This window comes from Mytilus galloprovincialis, chromosome 11, assembly GCF_965363235.1.
Source record: "Mytilus galloprovincialis chromosome 11, xbMytGall1.hap1.1, whole genome shotgun sequence".
NCBI classification, from domain to species: domain Eukaryota; kingdom Metazoa; phylum Mollusca; class Bivalvia; order Mytilida; family Mytilidae; genus Mytilus; species Mytilus galloprovincialis.
In genome coordinates, this window is record NC_134848.1 from 71,292,751 (window position 1) to 71,319,252 (window position 26,502).

General features: G+C 32.4%; 1 long non-coding RNA gene across 2 annotated transcripts; it reads right to left on the reverse strand.

The window, feature by feature from the left end:
- Positions 1-641: 641 nt before the first annotated feature.
- LOC143052742 (uncharacterized) lies at positions 642-24,921 on the reverse strand. 2 transcript variants are annotated; one of them, XR_012971221.1, is made up of 6 exons: positions 24,654-24,921; positions 9,044-9,243; positions 7,771-7,930; positions 7,173-7,216; positions 5,913-6,131; positions 642-923 (listed from the first exon to the last, which is right to left on the reverse strand). It is a non-coding gene; the product is annotated as an uncharacterized LOC143052742 (long non-coding RNA). The 2 variants fall into 2 exon arrangements; XR_012971222.1 differs by lacking the exon at positions 24,654-24,921 and adding an exon at positions 9,739-9,829.
- Positions 24,922-26,502: the final 1,581 nt, after the last annotated feature.

The window sequence follows — 26,502 nt, forward strand, 5'->3', positions numbered from 1 at the left end:
CATAATTCTCATATTGGTCTTTTAATCAGCCGATAAACAGAACAAGTTTTCTCATTGTTGAAAGCAGAGTAGTTGCTTTCATTTACTTTAATAGGGCTCTTCACGGTCAGTTCGGCCATATTTTTTAGAAAGAGGTGGAAATAGTATAAAAGTATGGGAAATCCTATGTGTTTCCAGGCAACTTCTCTGCTTGAATGATGTTTTCTCGTATTTCTCACACCATTTTTACCTTCATTATGAAAATCTGCCCCCTAACCAATTTGGCCTAACTAACCGTGTAAAGCCCTATTGAACATAGGTCAGTTGTTGTTTCATTGGCTGTTATTCCACATCTACCTATTTTAGTATATAGAGTTAGAGAATGGAAACCAATATGTGGATGTACTTTCAGACAAGGATAAAATTTAATACCCCCTAAGCTGCAATGGGGACATATCATCTCTAATCTGTATACTAATCTTGCCTTGGCATTAGACAATAGTTTTATTCCATTTAATCTTAGTCATCCCTGCTTTAATAATTTTTTGTTACAAGTAATCTTAAAACTTGTATATATTACATCTTACTGATACAATTGTTGCCTTCTGATGATATGAGCTCAGTTTAAATGGAATAACCCTAAAAATAACAATCACTTTAGGTCTTATAAATTTTCTTTTCATTGCAGTTCAATAAAAAATCATACATTAAACCTTCATGTTCCATCACTATTTTGAACAATACACTATGCATGACTATGAGAATATGGATAATGGAGACATGGAAAATAAATCTCAAATCAAGTCAATTAATATAAACTGTGAAGTCAATCTTCTTTTTGATTGCATTCATGGCATTTCTAAGAAGGCAATGTCCAAATTTTTTGTCCACAAATAAATGCTGAATTTTTACTCAAGAAGATCCACCATTGCCTCAATTGATATCTGAAATAAAAATGCAAAATTGAAATGATTTTTTCTGCAAAATTCATAAAATATTTTTTCCCCAGCTACAATCTAGTCAATGGGCAATTTTCAAATACATGCTTTTACTAAGGGCTTTTCAATTAAAATGTATGTGGGAGGGTTAGAAGGGACTTTTAAAATATCTCTACAACCAAAAGCTAATTTTAGGAAATTTGCAAAATAGTATTAAATAGACACATATAAAAAAATTACCATGACTCACGTTTAATTATAAAGCTTCCCATCAACCCTCCAACATAAATTCTCATGGAATAACCCCAACACTACTAGTGATTATTTTCCATCTCTACCAGTAGCATGATGTATAAAAGAAATTATTGCAACAAAAAGTCAATGGAAAAATACACACATAGCCATATTGTTATCACCATAATCACTATTTCCATTGATTTTGATTTGACCTTTTTATGTCATAATAGTTTTCCCATCGACCAGAGAAAGAACAAAGTGACTTCATTAAAATTGGGCATGAAAATACATGTAGCTAAAAACAAAAATATCTATGGTCTTTCAACTCTATAATGTATCTGTGCTACATCTGACCATGTTATCGCATTACTATGAGATCTTAGCAGAGAAACTCGCTTATTTTCATTTGTGCCATAATAAATGATGCATGGCAATACATAGTCCCCTACCAATTAAAAATTCAAACTTTATCACGTAATGTTTTATTAAAGGTTTAAACTAAAACAAACATTAAATTTGGGTCCAAAAATGCTAACTCTGCACATTATCTTTAAGGAATGACTGTAATATTTTTTCTGTCTATGAAGAAATAACATAAAAAATTTGGTGCACACTGAATAATGCACGTAGCACATTATTTAACAGTGTGCAACACATTTTTTTATGTTATTTCGAATATTACTAAACCCAAATTTGTTCTTGATCTGAGTTTTGTGGTAATAATTATTTTGTATATATATGTCCCATTCTGTTTGGTTGGGACAAACTCAAGTTGCAGAACATAATTGTTTTACAAAGGGACATTACTCATGAATTGTTAAAGTGACCCCACCCAAATTCAACCTTGATCTGTATTTTGTGGTAATAAGCAAATGCGTACAAGTTTCATAACATGTCATTTGGCATGTTCGGTTGAGTCAAACTTTAGTTAGCGAATTGAAAATAAAGTTTTGCAATTTTACATTTATAAAAGAGCATAACTCTAGAAGTCAAAGTGACTCGACCAAATTTGAAAAGATCTGTGTTTTGTAGTGATAAAGATTGTGATAAGTTTCTTATCATTTGGTTGAGGCACATTTAAGTAAGAGAACAAACTAAAACTTTTGCAATTCTTCCATTTATACATGAAAACTACTCTAGAACAGTTTAAGTTTGTCTAGTAACATCACCAAAACTCAAACTGAATCAGTGTTTCGTGGTTATAAGCATTATGCGTAATTTTTTTATATCCTTTAGCTGCGGCAGTTAGAGAACAGAAACTAATATATAAAAAAGAAGATGTGGTATGATAACCAATGAGACAACTATCCACAAAAGACCAAAATGACACAAACATTAACAACTGTAGGTCACCATACGGCCTTCAACAATGAGCAAAGCCCATACCGCATAGTCAGCTATAAAAGGCCCTGATAAGACAATGTAAAACAATTCAACGAGAAAACTAACGGCCTCATCTATGTAAAAAAATTAACGAAAACCAAATATGTAACACATGAACAAACGACAACCACTGAATTACAGGCTCCTGGCTTGGTACAGGCACACAAGTTTTATTTTAATTTTTCAATTCATAAAGGAACATAACAATAGAATTGTTAGAGCAAAGCTACTATCATTTCAAACTTGACCTGTATTTTGTGATAATAAGCAGGATAAGTTTCATAACATTTGATTGAAGCTTACTTCATTTAGATCGGAAATATTTCTTAACTTTTCCATTTATAAAGTCAACTGTTTTCCCCTTACAAACATGACAAAGTGGAACAATTTCCAATTTTTCTGAATTCTTCTCTTCTTTTAGGTTAAATCTTTCCACAATGGATATCTGCAATTATGCAAAAGTTATTTTGACAAGGGCCACAAAGGACATATCCTCATTGCAATGGTGGAAGAAACAAAATTCTGAGAACAATCGCCCTATTCTTACTGACAATTCTCTGAATAACAACACTAATGACAACTCTGATGACAACTCTAATTCCCTTAAGAAATCTTATACATCTAACTTCAGTTTAATGGAAAGGCACCAGAACTATATGATGTTTATGGACGGATATCCAAAAATGCATGTGGAATACTCTTACTTCAAAAAAAGGATAAGTCGACTGCAATCCTACCTGACTGAAAAGAAATATTGGAAAAGCGGAGGAAAATCGGAAGAACGTAATTTATTTCTGGATTATTTTGGACTACAAAATTGGTACAATCTTAAAAAAATGGAAAAACAAAAACATACGCTTGAAAAATGCAATCCATGCAGAACAATCCACATTGATATGTCTTCCTTACATAAATCTCTAGACAAAGACTCCCGTCAAATTTTGGAAACTTGCCAGACAGCTACAGATCATTTTATTCATACTGTGTCACCAACATCAATGACCCAAGAGAAAGGAGTCAAAATTGTTAAGTCTTTCATCAACATCGTCCAACCCATAATAGAAGAGAAAGTCAATATCAAATTCAACTGTAAATTAGCCGACTCACTATCTCCTACAGCAATTACCCCAGCAGAACATCGCCAGGAAATTAAGAAAGCCGTCACCGTTAGTAAAAAGAAATTTGAAGAAGTAATGAAAGATGATGGAAATGATGTCACCAACTTTCTTTCATCTGGAAAATCATTCAACCAATACCATCGGGACAGAATGACTGGATTTTTTTAATCAAAAGTAAGAGCAGAAGAGAGGACAGAGAAGTTAATTCGTCAAGAGTCAGCAGGTAAGAAGAAATCGAAACAGCACCATGGAAATTTTGAAAACTACTCCTTCGACAGAACTGGTTTTCTCAATGAAATGACATCCAAACCATCAGGATCTGATATTAACTGGACTCTAATGGCCAAAACTTACAATTTGCAAATCAACGGTAAGTTTCCTGCCAATGCTGGTCAAGTCATTCTAGAATACGCAAGGAAGCAGGGCATCAACACACAGACTCACAATAAAGAAAAAAGGGTAAGCTCACGAGACTATCTACGAAGGATTAGAAGGGCCAAGAACACAATATATATGAGAAATAAACAGCACAGTCTACCAACACCAAGGACAGGTAAAGCCATAAAAGAGGATGTTAAAAGAAAGTTACGTTCTGGAGAACTCTACATCGGTGTCAAGATAGCAGAGAAGACGAAAATAACAACAGTAATTTCTCCAGAAGGTGAGCTGATACCAAAAACCATCCAACTATTTGCCAGAAAAATGCCATTAACCTACATCCGAGAACAATCCCTTAAAGACCAGTTACATCAAGGTCTATTCAAGTACACAAGTGATGAGGAATATGACAAAATGAATCTTCAATTAGTAAAGGACAAACTGTTTAAACTTGGACTTCAATCACCTGAAACTGCAGACCAGACAAGATCCCTTTTAAAATCTACCGAGAGAACAAGAAAATTGAAAATTTGGCATGACCACAGCGATATTTTGAACCACAGCTACATTTGCTTTACCGTTTCTTTTCTATACGATGAGGCCAACTTCTATACCGACCAAGAGTTTAGACTTAAACATCCTGACAAAAAGCCCATTAACGTCCAAGCATTAGTAGAAAGACCGAAGCTATATATATTTGGACAGTCCGGAAGCTCAGATGAGGAGCAGACATTGTATACCAGGACGCGACTTGAAGATTTACAACAAATACGTTTACCGACTCAAGTGACTCATGATGACCATAACCTTACAGTTTTTGATGATTTGAGAGTTTTCAGTGGGGATGGGCCAGCTCGTCAATTTGAATCAGGTCAGCAAAGGGGGGGGGGGTAATTTTTCCTGTCTTTGTGGAATTCCAGCAGTAGAACATGGCAATTATGTGAGATGTTATTATATGAAACCGCTTAGTCTAGACGAAAGATGCCAACTAGCAACTTCAACAACAAGTATTAGGAAATTAAAGCAAGGCATTTTAAGTCCCTTTCAAAATCTGAAAAAAGCCGATCTAGTAAAAGAATTAAAAGCAAGGAATATAGAGACAACCGATAAAGACCGTAAACAACTACATGAGGACCTTACTCAACTACTTCACGGAATTAGCAGACCACCAGCTTTAATGATACCTGAACCCCATCTTCCAACTGAAAATATCAATATCCCGAGTTACGAAATTTTGTGTACTGAACCGCTGCATGACCTGACTAATGTAATCCAAAATATCATAGCCGAACTTCCCTACCATATCCAGGATAAAGAAGCGCAAAAAGAATTCCAAAATTTCTCACAAACAACAATAGGAGACAAGAATCAAGTTAAAGGCTCCGATGCACGTCTATACCTTGTTAAATTAGCTAAATTTGCAGCAAACCTACATGAACAAAAGAAGATTGATAAAAATACCATCCAGATGATCGAATCCCTCGTTGAAATTACCAACATTTGCTATTCAAAATATGAATGTCGTTCACCAAAACAGATTCTTAGACTTTACAATCAATGTTTCCTATTTGCTGTTACTTGCAGGATAGTTATTGGAATTCCGTCTAACCCTAAAATGTCAAAAAGAAAATTTTTTGGAAGTCACTTTCACAGTGTTACCGTCCATCTACCTGAATGTTTAAGAATTTTCAATTTAAGATCAATTGTAACAGAACAAGAGGAACGCATTTTTGGGGACTTGAGAAGAATTTCGGAAAATACCACAAACAGACAAGCACAATTCATCTGTGACAATGCTATGCTTCGTTTCAACAGTCAGCAAGCTGCTAAAACCGACTACTTCACCATGCAGGAATCTGTAATTCAAAAACAGGCTCACCTTCTTGCTCCACGTCCAAATTCTACAATTCCCGCTCATATTGTCACAAAGCAACCAACACTTCTGCAAGCTCATCTCGAAAGGATTCCAGACTTTTTACTTCCTGGTAACAACATTTGGTGGCATTCTACCAACAACAACTTAATTTTTCATGATGGCCCTGATGAACCATGTTACCGTAATCAGGGTCCCGAGATGTCCCACTTCAGATCATCATCCCTGAAAGATGAAAACACAAAACTTAACGTAATTTGGCAGACTATCATGACCCGATTCCAGGAAAATCAACTAATTCTACCATTACGCAGACTCAAGACATTTGATGTTTATGGAAATCCATCCTTTGTAACTGTCAACACAACTGAAGGTAGGAAAATATCATTCTAACATGTCTAATGCAATTGGTTTTGTAACAATAATTTTCATTGGACGTTGACAAATATTTTAAGGGGTTAGATTCCACATTCTACAAGTCCCAAACTAAGAAAACTACCATTTTGAATTCTGACTTTTTTGGTGTATGTAATTTCTCAAATAAATAAACAAGGTAGTCACATTCAGAGCCTTAAAATCTTCATTTTGTCTATATTGAAACCATTCTGAATCGTACGAAAAGTAAAAATATGTTTAGTTTTCATGTTTGACATCCAGAGTATACGGCACTCACACCACATCTTCCTATATCTATATATGACGTCGCATTGTTAAGATGCTAAAAGACCATGCAATAGTTTCGCAGACTTTTTCATTTATGGCATTTTCAAGCCAAAATCTATATAAAAGAACAAAAAACTCTGCTCCTTGTTGTTTATAGGTAAACTCAATTTGCGACAGTAAAATCTACGTTTTACGAAAGCCTAGCTTAAAATACAATACAGTTATCTTCTAGTTTATTGCTGAGCTCAATAAATTAAACCTTTGTTTTTTCGTTCACTACTCCAATAAAGAAATTACTATTTGATTCATCTGTATATTCAAAAAGTACAAGTGAATCACAGCAGGTGATGCAGTTTTCTTATTCTGAATGTATCTGAGGTCAAATTGTCTGCTTAATAATAACCAGTTTAAAATTTGTTGATCTTAATTTCCTTTATTATTGCATATTCAACAGAAAATGATTTGGAAGACGAAATACAAACCCCTTCATGTGATATAGATACTGTCAGAGCTGATGACGCAATTATAAATGAACCAGAAAATGAAGAGAAAAAAGGTTATTTGTTATTCTATAATTTTAACAACCATAGTATTAAAATATACCTGATGTGTATGTTGCCTTTCAGAAGCTACATATTTCTTCAAATCTGAAAAATAAAAACTCAAAAAGATGAATTTAAAATCTAACTTTTTCATAATGATACACGATCACCTACTAGCAATTAGAATAATTTATATTCTTTAATCAGCAACAACTTGACTGGATATAAAATAACATATGAACAGTGTATGGCATGAGCAAGTAGTAGAATATTGATCTTGAAGAATTTTGTTAATTTTAAAAACATTTTTTTACTTTGCTATATTTCTAAGGGAACTTGCATTCAACTATTAATTTCTTTTATTCCAGATTCTAAGTCTGAGTCAACAGAAGACTATATTCCAGATATTCCTATCTTGCAAGGTAATGTAGATTGTTTGACATGGTTGTTAAATGTGGAAAATTTTTGTCATTGCATTTAATTTATTTTTATTGTATTATATATATTTCCCAAATTTAAAGGCAACTTCATGTTTAAAGTATACATGGGTATCTTCAACCTAGGTGAGTTGGGGTATAAATGAGATTCAAAGTTTATTGATCAAAAGTTTTTAACCAAAATAGACAACAAGTTAATGTATTCAATACTCTTTCACCAACCTTGACTTCCTTGTTTGAAAACTGGTAAATATATTCATTGCAAGACATCTGTACATCTGTAAAGAATCAATCTCATTGGTCAGAATACATGTGCATCATTTTCTTATAATAGACCAACCAGAAGTACCAGCAATAGACCATGACAGGAACCAGAACAACACTGAAACCAAGGAGAAATACAAATCATACATTAAAGGTAAATAATTTTGTTAACCACACATCTGATATCATTTTAGGCAAAACAGTTAATGTTGTACCTCATCTGTTTAGAATGATTCATCTCATTTGTTATCATGTATACATGTAGACTCCAGACGGTAATTAAAGAACTAGATAAATAGTATATATATACACGTCTATATTTGGTGAAGACTCAATATTGCTGTCAAGATTTCACATCCCCTTTTTTTTTATTTCTATTTTGTTTTCAGATAAAAATGCTCACTTTAACATATTTAACTTACTGCCCAATTGCAAACAATGGTATAACATGTATAATGTACATGTATCAATCATATATTATTAAATAATTATAAATTTTAACATTCTTATTTGTTTCTGTTGATTTCTGTCTCATTAACATAAAAAAGAACAACTTCAACTCTGAACAACATCATTCAAAATTTGTATTATCTTGTACTAGAAAGTACATAATTTTGCTACTAACCATAACAAAATATATTTCACAATTTGTAGACCAATTATAAACATCCTAAACATGATAAATCTAATAAACAGGTTTTGATGAGGGCAGGAATGAGAGCTCGAATGACCTATATAGATAAAACTTCTATGTCATTTGATCTCTAGTTGTGAGTCGTCTCAATAGCAATCATACATCTTCTTATTTTTATATTTCTAATTCATTCAGATACAAACAAATGACAAATACATGTATGTTTTAATTTCAGTTTTAAGATGGAGTGTACAACCAAGCAACATTGATGTCCAAGGAAGTCTGCTCATCAAACCAAAACAATTACCAGGTAATTACATTATCTTCATATTCTAATTATAAACATTCGGATATATTGAAGACTATGTTTTTTTATAAGTTGTCATTGTTGTTGATCATTCCATTTTCCAAAATATTTTTTTAAATTCAGATATAATATACATACAGGTTAAACTATGGCTATATATATTGTTTAAAGATGTCAATCATATTCACAAAGCTTGTATAAACAATTATACAAAGCAAGCAAGCCAACCAAAGTTTTACTTTGCAAGCATTAGGAAATCAGCTGTAAATGTTAATATACTAAATACATACTTTTTTATGCTTCAGCATCAAGTAGAAAGAAGACAACATTTGATCTGGTCGTCCAACTTCTTGGTCCATCATCAGATGTGGATGACTGCATTAAGTACAGGAAATTGAAGCAAAAACACCCTGGTCATAAATCCTTCATATCAGCTTTTGATCAATCTTTCTCTAAGCTACAGATTGAGGTCAGCAAGAGGTACTTCGCCCTGAAAGATGAAATAGCAAAAGATGATGGAAAAGAGAACAGAGGGAGTCTGTTAGCTGACAAAGAGATTGCTCAAAAGCTGCTGGATCACTGGGGAGTGTACTACTTTTAATGTCCGGTGCACTAAATAATAATTCTTGAATGTTACATATAAATTAACTTTACCAAATTTCATAACTACTTAAGGAGATGTGGTATGATTGACAATAATATGATTATCTTTATTTAACCAAAATATCATGGATGTAAGCAGCTATCGTTCACTGTACAGCTTAGGAGATTTATAAAATATATATGTACAATGCTCTAAATTTTACAAATTATACAATTTAGTTTCAATTCATATTTCAAGTTCCGATCTTTAAAATTCTTGTTTTAGTCTCATGACAGGTGTTAAATGTCAACTAACAAATATTACATAGATATAGGAAGATGTGGTGTGAGTGCTAATGAGACAACTCATCATCTAAATAACAATTTAAAAAAAAAGTAAAACCATTATAGGTCCTTGTATGGCCTTCAACATTGACCCTTGGCTCACACCGAACAACAAGCTGTAAAGGGCCCCAAAATCATTAGTGTAAAACCATTTAAAGAACAAAAACATGTATAAATTACATAAACAAACGACAAAGTTCTACTGTACATTTTTACATCAGATTCCTGACTTGGGAGAAGACTATATAAGTTTGATTAACTTATGTCTCATCCCTTTTGCACATTGAAGCAAATAAAATATGTTTAAACTTTCTGACTTAGGACAGGTGCAAACATTTGCATAATTAGGATTAGAACATGTTAATCATGTTAGTGATGTATAAATATGAACCCTGCTTTGTATTATTATCAGCAACCGTTACATTAATGTACAAAATGTACATTTAAAAGTGACTAGATTTAATATACAATTGTATAATGAGCACTTTCATATGTTAAATGATGCACTGGACATTTTTATATAAGTGTGCACCCTTAGTGACTTGGATCACAAGGCTATTTTCGTATATATATATATAGGCAAAATTCATAAAAAGGGGAAAGGGGGCAGGTTGTTAAGAGGGGTACCCTGGTAACACTTTTAAATAAGGGATAATTAGAAACAAAAAAGACTGAATATGCCATTAGGTGTGTTGCACTCACCAAAAATAATCCTGATGTACAAGGGCTGGAATATTTGACTAACAGAAATTTAACAGTATAAATCAATGAAATCAAATAATTTGGAGACAAAAATTAAGGAAATGTGATATAATTGCAAATGACACAATTATTCTTCATAGACAAACAGACAAGAATGTATTACATTCCATTCATATAATCATGATTAGAATAAGTAAATGTGATATGATTGCAAATGACACAATTTAAGATCATCATGATCATTGTTTAAAAGGGGGGCTTCAACATTCAACGATGAGCAAAACCAATATCATGAAGTAATTGCAAGATACAATTGAACCTGGCATGAAAAAATTGAGATATGATTGAAATGAGCAAACCTAAAGCCTATTTACGATACGCCAAATTCCAAAAATTCGTCCGACAGCAACCCATGTGACCAACATGCAATTACAAAAAGACAAAATAAATGGCAGATGAGAAATGTGTTAATTGCCACTTTAAATTCACAATTTGATCTTCAACATGAGCATTTAATATAAACTTGTTTATACTTCATTTATTTTCAAAGCCTGCCCCTGTTTTATTAAATAGATCTTGTGGTTAATATGAAAGGATTTATGAAGGGGGCCTCTTCAATAGACAGACATGGCTGATGCTGTATTCATCTTTCGTATCAACTGTTTGAAATACATGTAAATACGGAAATCTAAATACATGTAAATACATTTTGTAATCAAGTCCAGATATTTAAATCTACAGAAATAACTTATCTAGAATTACATGTATATATTGAGACTCATTGGTGAAAAAAAATAGGAACTTTGTAAGTTATTAAATATTCGAAAGAAACCAAAGATATAGATTTAGGAATTCGATATACCAGATAAAAGATAACCCAAATTCATTGAAATCACTCGTAATATTTCCAATGACTCCAGATTACCTTCGTTATACAAATGAAGATAAATTGTAAGACAAACTAAATAATAATCATAATAAAAAACAACAAATAGTAAGTTTGAATTTTTGGCAATTTTTTGTCATGGATTTATTAGGACAGTACAACTATTTATCAACCGGCCTATGAATTTGCATTCATCGACAATGTCTCATTAATGTCCAAGATTAAAACATTGAAGGGCAACCATCATATGTTTTCTTTAAATGGCAACTGGGCTACCAGACGCCAACTGTAATAAATTCAGCCATTCAGTAATCAATATATTCAGTTTATATTCTGTCCAATCCATGACGCTTCTTTAACGATATCTGAAAATATACAACAGAGAGCAGAAAATATTCTCAAGGGTGGGATAGGGTGGGTTTTGTGTTCCTTCAGTTCAAATCACGCAATGAACAAATCACGAAAAGCATGCAATTTTATACCAAATAAAAGCGGGAAAACCGCTTATGAAATTATGTAGGTAAATGAAAGACGCTCAAGTCCTTCAAAATTAAAGAAAAGATAACTCAAGTTTAGCAGACGATAATCTTAATTTATTAAATTGATTTAATGCTTAATGATTAAATCTTATTATTAAATATTCGAAAGAAACCAAAGATATAGATTTAGGAATTCGATATACCAGATAAAAGATAACCCAAATTCATTGAAATCACTCGTAATATTTCCAATGACTCCAGATTACCTTCGTTATACAAATGAAGATAAATTGTAAGACAAACTAAATAATAATCATAATAAAAAACAACAAATAGTAAGTTTGAATTTTTGGCAATTTTTTGTCATGGATTTATTAGGACAGTACAACTATTTATCAACCGGCCTATGAATTTGCATTCATCGACAATGTCTCATTAATGTCCAAGATTAAAACATTGAAGGGCAACCATCATATGTTTTCTTTAAATGGCAACTGGGCTACCAGACGCCAACTGTAATAAATTCAGCCAAATGCTAACAAACTTGTTTGTAAGCATCGCCAACAAAATTTATCAATCCATGACAAAAAATTTAACACACAAAACAAATGAAAAAACCTAGGTTTTGAACAAACATATCAAGTTAAACAGAGTTCAAAAACTAAACATCAGTTCAATGAAGTATATCAACTATACTGTACAACAGTTCAACGAAGTATATCAACTATACTATACAACAGTTCAACGAAGTATATCAACTATACTTACAACAGTTCAACGAAGTATATCAACTATACTATACAACATTTCAACGAAGTATATCAACTATACTATACAACAGTTCAACGAAGTATATCAACTATACTTACAACAGTTCAACGAAGTATATCAACTATACTATACAACATTTCAACGAAGTATATCAACTATACTATACAACAGTTCAACGAAGTATATCAACTATACTTACAACAGTTCAACGAAGTATATCAACTATACTATACAACAGTTCAACGAAGTAATCAACTTTACTGTACAACAGTATAAACAACTTGCACAACAACAAAAAATTATTCACTATGTATTTACAACTAACAACAAAATTGTTGTATCTTCAACAGAGCTTTCAACTTGATACATGCTTTTAACAACTGAATAAATTATTCAAATGACATACAACTTCATGAGTACATGCACGATGGCTTACAACTTAAAACAGTTTAAAGTTCATCTGGATATAAAAATCTGTTTGGATACTTAATGAACAACTCTAATGCTGACTGAATAGCATTAATAAATATGTCATTGCCAATATAAGACAGATGTACGCCATCATCAGCAAAAAGAGTTGGATGGATATCATCAAAATCAGTATGTTTAATAGCCTTGCCCCCAACTTTGTGTAGGTAAGATCTAACACCCCTATTTACACGGGCTCTAGACCGTTCTATTGCCTTTTTATTCATGGCATTCCTCCAAATTCGCCTTGGCAAAATGTATGACCAAATAACAGTTGTGTTTGGTAACGATGACATTAACTGACGTAAAGTGTCCTTAATATTATATAAAAGTTTACCATTTTGAATGTTACATAAATCATTACCACCGCAATGAATAAGAATTATTGAAGGTGGCGGTCTCCAATTCAACAATGCAGTTATAATAGAAGGAACCATGTCCCATAACATTCCTGAATGACCTATCCACACAATACTGTAACCAAGTTTTTCCAGACCCAGATCAATACCAGTTGCTCTTGTTTGAGTGTGTTCAGATGCCTTTTTTACCAAAGATGAACCAATGATCCAAATGTCATTTTTTGCTGAAAGCAAAATTAAATATTAGGAATTCTAATGTAGCGCTGAAATGATGACGACATCCAGCGACCCATGGTTTTAATCTGATTTTCAGTTTTACCAGACATAAAGGCTGACGTCGCTGCTCCTATTCTAAACGAATGCGTATTAAATCTGGATGTGTTTAAACTCAAAAACTTGAGTCCTTTGTTTAAAACAGTCTGAAACTGAAATCTTGTCAATGATTTCCCATTTATATGGCAAAAAAGAGGACCATCATTTCCAGGTCTAATTTGCAAAAAGGCTTTCAAACTTTGTAGAGGACAAATCTCATTTGATTCATTTTTTTCCACAACTAAAGTAGTGGATCTCCCTTTTTGATCAGTTTTTGAAAATTTTATCGTAACAAACAGCTGATTTTTTACATGGTCAATATAAACATCCCGCCTATGTAAAACATGCTCTAGCATAACATTCGTTGTAATGGCAAATTCACTCACACGTAAAAAAGCAGCAAACGCTAAGTTAAATGCTGTTTGAAACAATATTGTTTCATATCTTGAAGAGCACACGTGCCTCAAAGCCACATTTAATCTAATCAAAATATCAATAGTCAAAGGTTCCCGAAGATCTTTAGACTTGTAAAGTCTATCACAACCACCCAAAAGTTTCTGAATGATAAAAGATTTAGTTAAATCTTCATTCCCTTGAATTTTTAATTTGTAACTTATTCCAGATATATATGATCTAATTGTAGATGATGAATAATGATTTAGTGACAAAAAACCAATATAACGAATAATTTGTCTGTTACTTGGTGGCCAACTAAGGGGAATAGAATATTCCACCCTGAACATATTGAACGAATGTAATGCATTTTCATAAACATTTCTGGTACTTTGAGAAATTGAATAATTCAACAATTTTGAAGCTTCTACATCAAAAGATCTAAGAATTCTTGTGGAATTGTCTGTGGCGTCGGGTCGGCGTTGCTCGTTACTTCTCTGAACTTCTTCATCTGTCCACGAGATAAAGCATCAGCAATAAAATTGTCTTTTGAAAAAATATGCAACGCTTTAAATTGAAAATTGAATAATAATGTCCACAAAACTATTTTTCTCAACAAAAACATAACCCTGTCATTTTTTGAAGATTTTGAATTTAAAATTGCAACAACAGCCATATTATCACAATGAAAAATTATCTTCTTATTCGTAAACCTTTCTTTCCATAAATAGATGGCCAAAGCAATAGGTATAATTTCCAAATAAGTAATGTCACTTAATAAAACTTTGCCCCAATTATATGGCCATTGTAAAATTGCCCATGACCCATTTAAATAAGCTGCACAACCCAGTGAATGACCACCTGCACTGTCTGTATACAAATGTAAATCAGCATTTGAAACCCAGTCTAAATCTTGGATATATGTATAGCCATTAAATTCTTTAAGAAAATATTGCCACATTTGCAAATCATCTCGTATTCCTTTGGTCAATCTTATAAAATGATGAGGTTTTTTAACATTTTTAAAAGAGCCATATAAACGCCTCAAAAATGCTCTACCAGAGGGAAGAGCCCTTGCACAAAAAGCCAACGAACCCGTTAAAGACTGCATTTCTTTCAGAGTAATTTTTCTTTTTTCCAATACCCAATTTATCTGATCTTTAAGTTTTTCAATTTTATCATCTGGTATTCTAACCAACATCTCATCTGAATCAATTAACAAACCTAAATACTCTAGTTTTGTGCAAGGACCTTCAGTTTTTTCATTTGCTATAGGAACTTCCAAGCTTGAACAAACATTTGAAAATGCAGTCATAAGAAAAAGACAGTCATCTTTATAAGCTTCTCCAACAAATATAAAATCATCAAGATAATGATCCAAATTTTCAGAATGCGTTTTATTTTTAACTGACCAATGTAAAAAGGTTGAAAATTTTTCAAATGTAGCACAACTAATAGAACATCCCATGGGCATTGTTTTTTGGATATAGTAAAGACCATTTAGTTTGATGCCAAGTAAATCAAAATCACCAGGATAACATTTAAGTAAAGGAAATGCGGATTTAATATCCATTTTTGCCATTAAAGCCGATTTACCCATTCGTTTAACAATTTTGACTGCATTGTCAAATGATGAATAAGTGACCTTGGTAAACTGAGTATCAATAAAATCATTGATACTTTCATTTGGTGGGTAAGACAAATGAGTTATCAATCTAAGTCCACCAGTTTTCTTAGGAACTAAACCAATAGGAGAGCACCGAAGATTTGAAATAGGTTTATGTTTGAATGGGCCTGCCATTCGACCTAATGATATCTCATTATTTAACTTCTTTTGAGCTTCAATAGGGTTTTGCAAAACAGACAACAAATTTCTATATTCACATGAATGTCTAGGACCTTCGTAATGAATTTTAAAACCATATTTAAATCCATTCAAAAGTTCAACAGCGCTTTGCTTATCATGATATAGTTCCAGAAGCTTAGATAGTTCATTTACATTAACCGGAGACTTTCCTAAGGCCCAAATATTAAACTGGTCTGGATGTAGTTCTGAAAAATTGTAAATTATCTCTTGTTAAAACCACCTTTTGGGTTTTGTCTATTATCAGAGTTGTTTACGAAAGGTGTAATGTTATTTTTCTTAAACCTAGATGGACCAGTATTACCTTCATTGTCCACATAGCGACGACATCGTAAAGCAGGATGATTAAAACCACATTTGAGACATGCATGTCTGTATTGGCAATTGCGTTTATTGCAAAAACCTTTAAAATTAAAATCATAACATTTATAACCAACATTAGCCTGCTGTTGTTTTTGAGAATTGTTAGTTAAAATACGCAACCACAAAAAACCGTCTATGGATGACCATTTTTTTGTATGATCCCTTGATACTCTCAAACGAAATTGTTGGTCATAAGAATACCATTTTGCAACAGGGTGATCAGTCGCTGCACCCCTTATTATGGACATATATGAGAAAAGTTCACTTGCTTTTCCAGGATGCCTTTCAATAAGGACCTGGGCATAAGCAATAAAACAATCAGTCCAATTCTCAACAGAAGTAATAGTAAGGTTATTCTTAACTTTGTTTTGTATTACCAGCATACCGTCATTAATGCCAATGGTGTTTTCATTTGTTTGACTGTTGAAATTGTTGCGATGCATAAGGGACAAATCAATATATTCAAAATTCCAAATCTTATCCTTAAGCTTTTGACTTATAAATACATCAACCTCATTAAAACCAGGCATCATTAAAGGTTCATCAAAAACATCAATAACCTCACCTAAGGCAGCTAATTGAGGTTCATTCTCCTGCAATTCTACATCTGGTTGCAAGGCAACTAATTGAGGTTCATCAACCCTCCGTCTTCTTACTACAGGGGCATCTTCATCAACCTCAACTTGGGGGCGCCTTCTCTCATTCCTAACTGGTGGTTGCTGTTGTTCCATAGGAGCCCTTCTAATACGAAGTTCTCGACCTCCTACAACCGGGTCCTGCCGACGACGTCTGCCTCTACCCCTTGGCATTGTTATACACTATTATAATTATAAAAACAGATTAGATACATACATCAAGTATTAAAAGACTTAATCATATTTCAAAATATAATTTCAGGTTCTTAATAATCATTCAATTTAGATAAATTAAATACCACATATAACCCACTACGTTGTCTTCAATAACATTAATACATTTGAATGCATTAAACAACTGAAGTTTGTAAGTAAACACAATTATAACAAGTGCAATGTTCTTTTAACCAAATAAAACGTCGTTATAAACAGCAAGTTAAATTACCAAGCTGATTTAATTATCCGCAAATTAATAACTTATAAAAGATGAACGTGTATCAAATTAAACATTAGCGGACATGTAAATGTTAATACGGCTTACACTACAAACATGTAATTACCTGTTTAAAGAATATCGCTCATAAATTACAATCAAAACAAATATATCACCTGTATCAAAGCATTTTAATTTAAAAGCTATTTAAATGCTATTCAATGATTAATATATGTGTGCACAAATGTAACTATTAAATAATAGTCTACATGTACTTCGTATAAATGCTATCCAAGTACGCGATACATTGAATTAAGAATCAAACTATTGCAATAACAACTTTCAAATAAAATAAAATTATTCTTAACAAAATACAGAAATAAAATCATTCAGAAAATTCAACTGCAATAACTATATCTATTTATCAATAAAACATATGTACTTATCTTATGTCTGAATCAGCCTATCCTTTTGTGTTCCTTCAGTTCAAATCACGCAATGAACAAATCACGAAAAGCATGCAATTTTATACCAAATAAAAGCGGGAAAACCGCTTATGAAATTATGTAGGTAAATGAAAGACGCTCAAGTCCTTCAAAATTAAAGAAAAGATAACTCAAGTTTAGCAGACGATAATCTTAATTTATTAAATTGATTTAATGCTTAATGATTAAATCTTATTAAATAAATGTCAAGATTTTAAAATAGTTTCATGCAATTGCAAGTTTCAGTCATATTCAATGTCAATGGTACCAGTAAATTTCAGTTTAGTTCAATAATAAGCATGGTTAGAGACTTTGTCCTGGACCCCCTTTTTTTTGGGGGGGGGGGGGGAACAGTGATTACAGCATCAGCCTCATTACCTGTACTTAAGTTACTGTCACGAGTACAACCAGAGATTTATACCAAGCTTCCAATAACATCAGGATGATACCACTCCAGGATATAAAAGAAATTTACCTTTTATGACTGAAAAATATACTGGATATGACAATGCTTCAATCGATAATCCCAGGGGTGTTGAAATTTTAAGTTCAACCCATAGGACACGTTCATCCATGCAACGGGACAAGTATTTTTTTAAACAAGTTATAACATCTGAATTCAAGAGTCCTTCCTTCAACTATCTGACTAGTATACCATGAGTCAGTGTGGTTTTTCCGCGCTATACCTTTCATTTATAAAATAATAGGCAGAGTCATTGATAGGGTTCTGAAAGAATTAAGGGTCAGTGTGGGTTTTCTACGCTAAACCCTTGTTGCTATATTCTTTGCTGAGAAAGAAATGTTGGAAGAGAGACAAATATCATGAAATACCAAGTCCAAGCTATACATATACCTAGAATTTATAGGACACGTTTATACAGACTTGCCAGACTAAAGCATAGGCAAAATGGATGCAACTATTGCCTTTTAGTGCAAGACACCCCTGGGATATATGACAACATAATTTACCGGATATGACACAGCAATTTACTGGATTTGACACAGACAACAATTAATGAATATGACTCGACTCAATAATGTCACACTGACTATAAATCATTATAGTAATTATAATTATATCCCCTTTGAAAAGAAAAGTAAAGTTAGTCTTAATTTTAGGTATCCAGGTGATGGTTTAAATATCTGGTCATCTTAAATGTGTATAGGAAACAGTATCATAGTAGGTTGGCCATAGGGTTGGTCATGTGATTTATTATGATCTGTACCGTTTTGAAATAATTATGACAAGTGTTTTAGCTTCTCATCTAGGATTTTATAAATATTTTGCTAAATTTCTAGTTGTTCATAAATAAAAAATGGTAATGTCTACAATCATTGATAATATTTAAACATGTTAAATTTTTGTACACTTTTTGTGTACATTAAACATTCTTCATTCAAAGAGTAAGGTTTAAGAAATAAAGGATAGAAAAATTAATAAAATTATTCAAAGTACAAAATAAATATATATATAAAAGTACATGTAGTTTAAATACCAGAAAATGTAAAAAGGGCTAACATTAAAATCATAATGACAGGCGTTATAACTACAATATCAACAAATTTCCATTTAAATTGCAATTAAAATTTTGTTTTGCTTCAAAGAAGGTGTACTGGTGCCAAGGAAGGTCAAATAAACAGTGGTTTCAAAGAAGATGTAAAATAAACAGTGGTTTCAAAGAAGAAGTAAAATAAACAGTGGTTTCAAAGAAGATGTAAATGGCATTTAAGGGTTTTCTTCTTGTGTAAAATTCTCCCCAGATTCATTTTTTGCCATATTTTGTATTGCATTATTTAATCAGTCCAAAGCCAGCACCTTCAGGAAATTCTAAAATTAAATTAAACTGAAAAAGTGTATGATTTAGAAGCATTTAATATGTGAACAGTTTGGAAAAGCAGTAATAACTCCTTTAAAAAAAATTATAAGCCTTTTTTAATCACTGCAACAGAATGTACAACTGAATTAATAATTAATATTGATCAATATAATCATGTCCATTTTTATTTGGAAAATTTTTGTCATAAATTGAAAAGTTCATTCATATAAAAAATCGGAAAACTCAACTTTAATATTCATAATTTATAAAACTTGTCATTACACAGCAAATTTTTTTCTGTAATTATTAATTTCTCCTATTGGACTGAAATTTTGCAATGCGGTGGTGGGTGGGTAATGCAGCCAAGATTGTTTAACATCTTGCCAGTCACAAGCCTGGAAGGAAGGTCACATACAAATTATTTAAAAACAAAGCTCTTGAGATAATTCATGTACATGATGCATGTGATGTATGTCTAGACATTTTGTTTTTAAAATAACTTCAATCGATCATTAAGTGACCTTCAAAATGCAGAGTGAACCACCACAAAAAGTTATAAACAAGTTTTGACATTGTTTGCATCTCACAACTTTACGAAAGAAATGTCTATTCAGTTGTCGCCAAAATTTGTTAAAGCAAATGTGTATTCAGTTGTTGCCAAAAATTTTTAATTGTCAAGATCAAACAGTAACTCATTGCACAATAAAGTAGTGGTACCATGCGTACCACAAGTATAATGTGTAATGTACATTTTTTAAGTGGCGTAACATTTATATTTTCCTATTTGAGTAGTTCATTGTGGAGTTCACTTTGTGACCTGTGTTAAGACAAGGTTAGATTTTTTTCCAAATATAACAATTATTTAAAAGATTAAAAGAAGAAACGAAAGGCTTTAAGTGCTGAATATTAATTGAAGGATATATACACATAAAAAAGATGTGGTATGATTGCACATGATAAGTCAAAGTACGGCCTTTAACATAGAGCAAAGCATAGACTAGTTAACTATTAAAGGCCCCAAAATTACTATTGTGAAAAAATTTAATTCTCCCCAGCTACGTATATTTCCTATAGCATACTGGTAAAAATTGAAATTTGAAATAACATCATGTGTCTACAAATCTATAACATCATATCCTCAACACAATACATGTATAATGTAAGAATATCAATTCAGATAGCATCATATTCAGAAATATAGCATTACATTACTATATGATGCTTAAAGGTTTGTATTTTCCAACATATACAGTCTACAGAGAACAGTTATCAGGCCCGTAGCAAGGTTTTCAAGAGGGGGTTCGTTGGGACTCAAAAACTTGACTTTAACAGTCACAATTCAAACCAAACATTGACTTTAACAGTGCTTATTTGTTTTCAAGGGGGGGGTTGTCCAAGCCCCCCTGGCTAAGGGTATGGTTATCAATAGGTTTTGGGAGTGCAAGTTTTTGAGAAGCATTTGAAAAGGTATAAAACTTGTTTTTTGTAAACATTTTTAATTCATTCGGAATGCATGGTTAAATATGACTGCCTGAATAAGTATTTTAGTGACGATACTATTTTCTAGAGTTCTAGTAGATTTTATCTAACAGCTAACTGTCTATGAGTCTGGATGGAGGAACATCAATTCTGTATTATTCTAATTTTCTCTTATTTTTAATTCATTTGGAATGCATGGTTAAATATGACTGCCTTAATAAGTATTTTAGTGACGATACTATTTTCTAGAGTTCTAGTAGATTTATCTAACAGCTAACTGTCTATGAGTCTGGATGGAGGAACATCAATCTTCATAATTTGGGGCCCACTGACTGTTTAAGACGGGCCTGTACCTGTCACGCTTCAGGGATTCCCTAAATAAGCCACCAAAAAATTTCCTCAAAAAGGGGGGGGGGGGCTTATTTCGCCAAAGAGGACAGTATTTCTTATGCTTGATATTTTTGCACAGCAGTGGTCCTTCAACATGTTTTAAAGAGGATTTTAATTAACAAAATAGTTTTTGTTTAAACACAAACTGAAAGAGATAAGTCACAACACATTATTTTAAGCAATAGCCTAGTTTTTACATGTAGAAAAAATTAAGCAAATGGAATTATTTTCATAAATTTCGACTGTCAATACTTCATCAAGATGTTCAAGGTTGGTTTCCTTCCTGGTAGTATCCATTAAATATAAATTGATAAAGCAGATCAAAATACTGCATCGAAATCTAATGTTAAGAATGATGTTATCGTGTGCATGCACATTGCAGGTTCTAAAATAAAATCAGACACTGTGAAATTTCGAAACTGAACTACTAGACCAGTAAAATCACTGTTTGAATCTGTTTCCCTATCTGAATTTATAATATTAAATGTGTCTTAAATATGTCTTACTTGTTTAAAAGTTTTAATATTTAAATCTTTAAATTATTATTGACCCTGAGCTGTTGACAGAGATTTTCCAACTCATATGCTCTTTTATTCCAAATTTTCAGTTATAAAATTCCCAATATATATTGTCTGGGACTATTTAACTAATGCATCGTTGGGCGATTTTAATGTCAGATGTATCATAGTTTTTGTTTACATATCTTTTGAATCTTTTTTGAAATTCATGCAGTTATTCCTTCTCATAATCCAGATTTTTGTTTTTAAAATTTAAAATTCTTTCATGGGGCATGTCAAACATCCCTTGTACACTGTACATGCTGTATACTCACTTTTTTAGCTCAAAAATAATGGTCTTTAGCATTTTTTCATCTGACGAGTTTTTCTACCCTTTCCAGTTGACACTAGAAAGTGTTACAATTTAAATTTAGACGCAACACATAAATAGTAATTGGAAAGGTACTGCCATTGCATGTGTTATGCAGAAACAAATTGAATATATTTAAAAAAAAAATAATGTAGGAGTTGAAACTATCCATATTAAGCAAAACGACCAAAGACGAAGATTTGCTTATTTACAGAATGCATATGCCAGGTTCGGTTTTAAAAATAAATGACAGTTTACAAAAAAGTCAAAGTAAACAGTGAGTTATTGATTTGTACCATTGTGAAATTATGAGGTCGTCTGGAAATGAAGTTTCCGATAATCTACTTGTTCCCAAAACCTGAAATAATTCCATCGTCTGCTTTAAAATGCTTTTTAAATGAATGTGACTGTTTTTAGCCTGAAATATATGCCATACTGACCAGTATGTTTATGATAACTACATGTAAATGAAAACTGCTTCTTCCAAACAACTGTTTACTTTCAGTTTATGTTTATAGTGACTTTTGATGTAAAAACTAGAGACATTCCGAAGTCCTGTATTTGTGTCAACTCGGCCAATATAGAATAAGTTGGCCAATACAGAAAAGTCTATATTGGCCGAGTTTACACCTTATATTGCATAGGCAGTTTTCATCATATTAAGTCCAATAACAGTGAAGGAAGTTAAATAATCAATTATATTATTATATGTCTATACCCAGTTGCAAATTGTCAGACATGAAAAGTTAATAAGAAATCAAGAGAAAACCTAGTTGGCAATTCCTTGTAGAGGGGGGATAGGACCTTTATCTGGACTCTGGGATCGACTGTTTTTAAGCTCATGATTTCTGGATTGACCCTTTCATGATCTGATAATTCTTTTTTATAAATTTCGGGATCAGGACCCCTCCTACCCCATCTCATTGTACGAATATGAACCAGACATCACTGAATGAGTAGACTTGGCACAGGCATACATAATGTGGTTACCCTCCTTTAAAATATATACTTTTCTGACACTTTGGACTTAAAACAGAATTGAATATTAATTTATACCTTGCAGTTACAAATTAAATGATGTACATAACATATGAGTGTGTAGTCCAAATACTAAGGACGTCTTGAAAGGCTATAACTTTAAGCTTTCATGTATTAAAACAACTCTTATTGGTGTAAGGCGTCAAAACACAAAAAGTATAATAGCCTTTCATATGAATTAATGGATATGTGAGCATTGGCATTGAATGAGATAAATATGCACCAAAAATGTCACCTTACAGTGGGTCTCATTGGGGTCTAAGCGTGAAGTGGGATTGCAGATTTTTAGTAAGCAGGACACGTGAAAATTTATACAAATTATTGTGCCGTGAAAACGGGAATTGAAGTCTGGCAGGACCCGGGTAATTACAAAAAAAATAATAATTGCTTACGTACATAGTGTAAGTGGGATATGGGAATCAGACAAAATAGTAAGCAGGATCCGGGATCAGAACACCCCAATAAGACCCCTTGTACAGTTTAGATAAACAATCATCAAAACCATTACTGTAAGTACTGCAAATTATAAGCTAGAATATACATATCAGCAAAAAACGTGAGGATCAACTATGTTATTCATGTCAGAATACAATTAACATTCACTAAATTATAGGCTCCAAGCTTTGTTCAGACACATAAAACATGTGGCTGTGCCAGGATTAATCCTCTGTCTGCACACCCAGACTATCAGTACCCTCAGATGTTGAATTTGGACCAAGGAGAAAGTAAAAACTTCAGAAGGAGACCTTGTCCATGTTGTCATAGATGTAAGGAGATGTGGTATGATTGCCAAACCTGTTTTCATGTTAGATGAAAGCTTCCAGATTTATAAATGAGATTATCAATCTTAAAATCGAGAATCAATCCCAACCATGTACAGGATTAGGTCCTCCAGTCACAAGATGCGATATGCGTAGAATGTTCAACAATCAAGAATTTCACGATGAAAAGTTGTGAATTGGGTCTGAACAATGGACAATGTGCGAGAATGACACTCTAGCGCACAAATTTATTTCTTCCGATGGTGCATTTTTAGAAATGGGATTAAATAAATACGATTTCATGTATTTTTCTCCGTGTAGTTTGGTTCTAACCACGTGTGTACAATGTTTTCCAAAGCTTAATTTGTATTTTACTCATTTCTAACCTTTTTTTAGATCCTGAAAAGAATGAAATTGAAAGCAAATAACTTATAGTTCTTTAGACTGACACATTTGTTAGCTGTCACTTACTTATATTCATATATTTCCACACATTAGAGAAAATAATTGCTGGTGCAAGGTGCTTTCATTTCTGCCGACTGCAAGCATCTAAAGATAGCGATCCGGCTTCTGATTGGTTGTCTTTCTAAAATAGGCGGAGTCTATAAGCCGACGATCACGGCAGCAAAAACATCTATTGCAACCGTTTACAATATAATTTAAGCAAAAAAATACCGTATTTGTGATTCAATAATTAAATTGCATCATATCGATATATGTTTTTCATCCGATTGCATGCGAGTAATTTGTATTCATCAAATTGTATCGATAGACGCTGATTACGGAATCCGCCATTGATGAATACATAATGAGGTAATAGCAGAGTTACCTCCTCTTGACAAAAACTCCTCGAAAATGCCTTAACATCGCTGCGTGGTTTTGATGTTATATTTGTTATTCTTGTGGGATTTTGTCTGATGCTTGGTCCGTTTCTCTGGGTGTTAGTTACATTGTAGTGTTGTGTCGTTGTTCTCCTCTTATATTTATGCGTTTCCCTCAGTTTTAGTTTGTTACCCCGATTTTGTTTTTTGTCCATGGATTTATGAGTTAGAACAGCGGAATACTACTGTTGCCTTTAATTTTCACATTCCATTCATAAATCGCAAAAAGAAAAACCACTACTGACCTACCTTTTAAGTGATGGCACTGTAATAATCCTGACCTTCACATTTTCCATTGTAATTCCGCCATCTTCGTTTCTATGAGGATCATTTGTTTACATATGGCATTCGTCACTTACGCAGTTTCCTGAAATGTTCTTTTCATTGATGTGATAAGGTTTCCCACGCTTTATACAAATTTTAGGAAATTTTGTATTGATCCGAGACAAATTTAAGTTTATAATATCATGAAAATTATTACATGGCGTCACAAAGTATATCAGTTTTCAGATAATCTAATCTGTTTTCTATCTAACTTCAAAAATATAGTTTAATTTGTGACTACATATAATAAGTTATAATATATGAATTAATTATATACTACAAATATAGCTTAAATATGGACCGATACAGGGATATATTGACCTGAAAGAAGTACATTTTTATCTCTGATATATGTTATATATATTTTATCTCTCAAAAGAAATCGAAAGATATGAATCGTTTTGGGTAATGGTAGCTGTATTAATGATATAAGAGTTATTGACGTACCATTGCTAGTTTTTCTAAAACACACAAATATTTCTTGGGCAATCCTGCATATTCCATGTTTAAGACTGCTATTTGAAGCTAAAATATATAAAAAAAAAAAGTCATTTCAATTTTTCAAAAACACCTGCAGTATATGCTAAAAAAATGGACAGACCACACAAATGTGGCAGATTTTAATCACTTGCATGCCCTTCCCTGGGAATTTGGTGTTAAAGAAATGCAAACTATCAATATCAAATTCATTCAATCGGTAAAAGGCAAAACAAACATCATTTTATTTCATATTCCAAGACTATGAGAGTGGCACGGTTTTGAAATTTTTCATATGTACAACATATAAAGACTTTTTTTTCAAAAATATTAGTGGCTATGATAAGGGCAGCCTGTGAAAGCTATCCTCGGATGAAGATGGGTTTCAAATACAGGTTTCTTCGTCACTCCAGTCCAAAAACTTTTTACTAACAGTTCATATTAATTCTGAACGAGTTTTCCTATAATCGTGTTTATCCTAAGTCAACTTTGAGTGGCTAGTTTTTTAAGCACATGTACTGGCCTTCAAGGCTGATTTTGAACAATCAATGATTTTAAAATACTCACATAATGTTTGTAATCTTTCCCCTGACGACTGTCAATATATTTGAAAAAGCTTCTATGGATTCTATAACTAA